The sequence below is a fragment of the Gossypium arboreum genome, chromosome 6, assembly GCF_025698485.1.
Source record: "Gossypium arboreum isolate Shixiya-1 chromosome 6, ASM2569848v2, whole genome shotgun sequence".
Lineage (NCBI taxonomy): Eukaryota > Viridiplantae > Streptophyta > Magnoliopsida > Malvales > Malvaceae > Gossypium > Gossypium arboreum.
Window position 1 is genome coordinate 24,558,274 of NC_069075.1, and position 5,038 is coordinate 24,563,311.

A 5,038-nucleotide genomic window follows, 5' to 3' on the forward strand; every position below is an offset into this window, starting at 1 on the left:
TCATTCCGCACTTGTAAGCTTATTTAAGCCATATAGTACGGATCTCATTATAATGCTTTACCAATGAGGGGGTGAGGGTTGTAAAGCCAACAATTTTAACTCTTACGTAAGCATGCACATCACACATACTATTATGAACGAACAGTTCATTACTAATTCCGCATTCTCAAACATCTAGCAATCATTTACTTATGATCACTTGGTACTTAACACATAGCTCATACGCTAAATCAAATCATAAATTCCAAATCAAAATATTCACACAACAATCATATACCCAACATCACAACTCATATACTCATATAATTATAACATTTATCAATAGCAGAATATCATGCATTCCGATTCATACCTTTTTATGAGTTTCAACTCATCACCAACACATTTTCACTCAAATGTTTGAGTATAACATTCTGTACTATCAGAATTAGCTCGGTTGGAAAGCATATCTGTCTTATGAAAAACACACAGAATAAGCTTTGAAAGCTTAGTAAGCCTTAAGCAAATAAATCATTTCAATGATTATGAAAATTCCATATCACTAATCCGAATTGAAAAATAATCTCAATTGCATATACATTCATAGTACTCTTAAGTTCATATAACCTTATTAAATAGCCTGACTTATTTATATTTACTAATAACTTATGACTATGATTTTAAATTCGTGTGATAACTGTCAATTCATTCGTATGAACAAAACTTGCACATATCCAATACATACCAACCAAAACATGTCATATTTTTCCCTGTTTGATTCATGGAACCACAAGGTCACATGACAAGCACATAAGCATATATTTATCTGTTATTTATCACGTCTCATTTTCACATGGACTACATACATCTGACCAAGTTTATTCAATATCGATGCCACTGTCTCGGACAGGGTCTTACACGAATCATAAGTGATGCCAATGTCCCAGACACATTCTTATACACTACTTCAAATCAATGCCTTCGTCTTGGCCGAGGTCTTACATGATCTCATTTCACACACTTAGTGCCCCAACAACCGATCTTGCACACACAGTGCTTGGTTACGGAACTCGCACACACAGTGCCTCAACAACCGATCTCGCACACACACGGTTGCTCGGTTTAAACTCAGACGCATAAAGTGCCTTAACAACCGATCTCGCACACACAAGTGCTTGGTTACGAACTCGCACACACAAGTGCCTCAACAACCGATCTCGCACACACGATTGCTCGATTACGGAACTCACACACACACAGTGCCTATGTTCACTTGTTGTTGCACATTGAAGTGACTTAACCAAGTCTATAAAACATCACATATGTGCACTTTGAACATATCATTTCATTTAACTTTGGATTCATATATTCATGAACACTTAAACATTTCAGAGCCAACTTTAATTTAATCAAATCAGTATAGAACACAATTTCATTCGAACATCTGAGTACATATTCTATACTATTAAAATTAGCTTGATTGAAAGACTTATCTATCCTATTCAAAAAAAATTCGTCAGAGTCAGGAGATATCACACTATCGCAGGTCAAATATGGCATGTACAGCTAGACTCACCTACGCCATGGTAGTCCTAGAACCGACTAAACCATGGCTCTGATACCAATAAAATGTAACACCCATCGCTCGTATCCCTCGTCGGAACAGGGTTCGAGGTGCTACCAGATTTAAACTCATCCATTTATATAAAACCAGACCGTAAAAATTTTTGATCAATTTTAAACTTTTCATACACACGTATATTATCCTTTAATCGGGCTTACAAGGCCCAAAATATTCATGAGGCATTATTAAATATTTACCAATATCTTAGTCTTGTATCATTTACTTACTCAACTTTACAACCCTATACATGCCATAGACTCGAAACACTAAGATTTATTTACGCCGATAGCGTAGACTTGACAATGTGATAATATCTCTGACGGCCTCCAACCCGAGCTAACCTGGCAACCCTAGGGAATATGGGAAAGAAAAGGGGAGTAAGCTTTACGCTTAGTAAGTTCATAAGAAAACAATAAGCAACTCATTTAACAAGTTTTATCAATGTTTACAACATAATCACAAATTCACTACAAGTTATCTTCCTGAGCAACAGTCACTAAATTATTTATAACTGGAGCTAAAAAACTCCAAATCAATTGCCGTTAATTTTCTTTGAAAATAGACTCATTTATCTTCTATCCATAAAATTTTCATAATTTTAGGTTTGGCCAATCAATACCAGATTTTTCTTAAAGTTTCCCTTGTTTCACTGTTTTACTAATCTGACCACTCTTCACTACGAATCAAATTTCTCATTGTACAGAATTCAAAATATATTCTATTTGATTTCATTTGAAACTAGACTCATTAAGGAGTCTAAGAATATAAATTTTATCTTATAACCATTTTTGTACAAATTATAATGATTTTCTAAAAACAGAACAGGGGACTCTAAAGTCATTTGACTCTATCCCACGCCACTTCAAATATCTCATTATCAGCAATTCTTTTGCTTACACGGTTTCTTTTATAAGAAACTAGACTCATTAAGCTTTAGTTACATAATTTATTCAGCTTCTAACTCAACTCCAACAATTTATGGTGATTTTCCAAAATCACGTTACTGCTGCTGTCCCAAGCAGATTTATTACAAATTTACTCTTTCACACATTCTTTGCATTCACATTATTTAAACATGTATATCACCAATCAATTTCATCACATATCTATAATTTCACTCAAGCATAATCTCAATACAATACATCATGCTCAATGATTCGCTTTACAATCGCTCAAATTAGCAATTATAAGATGATTCCGCACATAGTCCACCCTTATCGATAATTTACGATGGTTTTGCCCTTACTCACATATATGACATAGGCATTTTCACCTATACTTCTCATTTCACACTCATGATTCAATTCCAATCGATCTAACATGCATAAGAATATATCACATACCTGGCCAACTTAATGTATTGAACAAATTCAATTGCCGATTTAACATAAGGTGTCATAGTCTTAGACTTTTATCAAATCAAGGCATTTAGCCCGCTAGGTTTTAAACCCGATAATATTATTCACCAAACTTAAATCTTAAGGTGCTCAAAGCCCAAATATCACCATTATAAAGTTGTCTCATAAACAATTTATATAATATAGCATGTATACCTGTTCACTTTGCTCTATTTAATCATTCAATCACAATTTGCAATTTCCCTTTGAATCATTCGATATTTTGCACACTAAGTGTCATTCTCAATATCTCGCACACTAAGTGCCATTCTCAATATTTCGTACACTAAGTGCCATACTCAATATTTCGTACACTAAGAACCATATTTGATTGCCCCGCACACTAAGTGCCACATTTTGTCGATATGTCATCAGACGTTAAAATATTCACGTATATACAATTTATACGATATTAAAGCATTAGAAACATAAATTTAACAATGCTTATTGCATACGAACTTACCTCGTTCTCGGTAACGATAAATTAGGTCGACAAATCTGATACTTCGTTCTTCCCTCGATATAGACTCGTACGAGGCTTAACTTGATCTAATCAATCAAATTCAACTATTACAATTCATATTCTATTCATTTTAACTGAATTTCATATTTTTGTAAAATTACTATTTTACCCCTAAAGTTTTACTTTTATTCAATTTAGTCACTGAGCTCAAAAAAATGCAAATTAACTATTTTTAACCATAATTAAGCTTAACCGAATATTCATGGTATTAAAACAGCCCATAAATTACTTTATGGAAAAATTACATTTTTGCCCCTGATATTTCAACTTCTTTACAATTTAGTCCCTAAGCTCGAAAAATTAAATTCATTCAATTTTTGGCCAAACCCATGCCTAGACAAATTTACTAATACTTCATAACAGCCCATATTTTCATTTATTCACACTTTCAACCACATAATTTCAATAATTCACAATTTAATCCAAAATTGACATTTTTACCAAAATTCACTTTACAAAACATGTATATCCAACAACAATAATTTATTTTCCATCATTAACTATCAAAATACTCATGCACTCAACAATGGAAACATTCAAATACTTTAACAGTTTTGAAATCAGAGATACGGGCTAGCTAGAATACGAAGCAACGATCTCAAAAACATAAAAATTATCAAAAACCGAACACAAAACATACCTAAATCACTTCATGCAAATGCCGAAACTAAGGAAGCTTCAATGGCTTTCTTCTCTCCTCCATATTCGCCAAGAGATAAAATTTGCATGGCCATTTTATGTTTTATTTTATTTAATACATTTTAATATTCCATTTACCTTTTGTCCTTTATAATAATACATAATTTCATATATGCCAAACCACCAATCTCCACTATCATAAAGTAATGGTTTAATTGATAAATAGGGACTTATACTGCAAAGAAATCATGGAAAATAAACACTTAAACAATTAGAATGTAACTTTTTCATTTTACGCGATTTAGTTCTTTTTGCTTAATTAACTATCGAAACGATAAAATTTTTCAACGAAACTTTAATACCATCTTTTGCCATTCGTAAATATTTATAAAAATATTTACGACTGGTTTATATAAATGAGGTCCCGATACCTCATTTCCTAAACCCACTTGACCTTAGGGTCATACCACTTGAACTTAATAAATCACTTATAAAACAAATATCACAATATCAAAAACATTTTTAAAATCACAATTAACTCGTAAATATTAAATATAATATTTACAAACCTACTCACGGATTTGGTGGCCCCGAAACCACTGTTCGATTAACCCTAAAAATGGGCTGTTACAACTCTTCCCCCCTTAGGGATTTTCGTCCCCGAAAATCTTACCAAAGAATAAATTAGTAATTTTCTTTCACCAACCTCAACAATTTTTCACCTAGCCTCAGATTTCTCAACTTTTCAATCTCATGAGCTAAGATTATAATCTGCTCTTTGCTATACATCATAACAAGCTGAGTTTCTACTTCTGTAAGAGGTACTATAGATAAAGGATCTTATTTGTATCATCACATCATATATATAAGAAACAC

At 32.6% G+C, this 5,038-nt stretch overlaps 1 long non-coding RNA gene across 1 annotated transcript; it reads right to left on the reverse strand.

The window, feature by feature from the left end:
- Nucleotides 1–1,678: 1,678 nt before the first annotated feature.
- Nucleotides 1,679–4,233, reverse strand: LOC128293945 (uncharacterized). The gene is made up of 2 exons (XR_008284104.1): nucleotides 4,164–4,233; nucleotides 1,679–1,953 (listed from the first exon to the last, which is right to left on the reverse strand). It is a non-coding gene; the product is annotated as an uncharacterized LOC128293945 (long non-coding RNA).
- Between the last annotated feature and the right edge of the window lie 805 nt (nucleotides 4,234–5,038).